This window comes from Penaeus monodon, chromosome 31 (assembly GCF_015228065.2).
Source record: "Penaeus monodon isolate SGIC_2016 chromosome 31, NSTDA_Pmon_1, whole genome shotgun sequence".
NCBI classification, from domain to species: Eukaryota; Metazoa; Arthropoda; class Malacostraca; order Decapoda; family Penaeidae; genus Penaeus; species Penaeus monodon.
This window is the reverse complement of record NC_051416.1, coordinates 29,864,756-29,865,037: the sequence shown is the minus strand read 5'-3', so window position 1 is coordinate 29,865,037 and position 282 is coordinate 29,864,756. Positions and strand designations below refer to the sequence as shown.

At 41.1% G+C, this 282-nt stretch overlaps 1 protein-coding gene across 1 annotated transcript in view; it reads right to left on the bottom strand.

Annotated features, from left to right (window-relative positions):
- The window catches only part of LOC119593157, a gene marked incomplete in the record, with an annotated part of 106,179 nt that overhangs the window by 5,940 nt on the left and 99,957 nt on the right, over positions 1-282 (bottom strand).

Genomic DNA, 282 nt, shown 5'->3' with positions numbered 1-282 from the left:
TGGCGAACCGCCGTTGTTGCAAGTGGGGGGAACTCTTGAAAAGTCGCACTCAGTCACTTAACACTATTCTAATCTTCATTTACTTACTGTCTGCACGTAACATTCGCACCCTGTTTATATCAACAACATTACTTCGACAAAAAACAAACACATCTTGTCGATCATTGCATACCTAATCCTGACTTTTTTACCAACAAACCAAAAAACATGTTTGTCCAACGAGCACAATTGACCGAAGACAGTCAGACGGGTTCTTTCTCCGCCTCTTTTTCTTCTACTTCT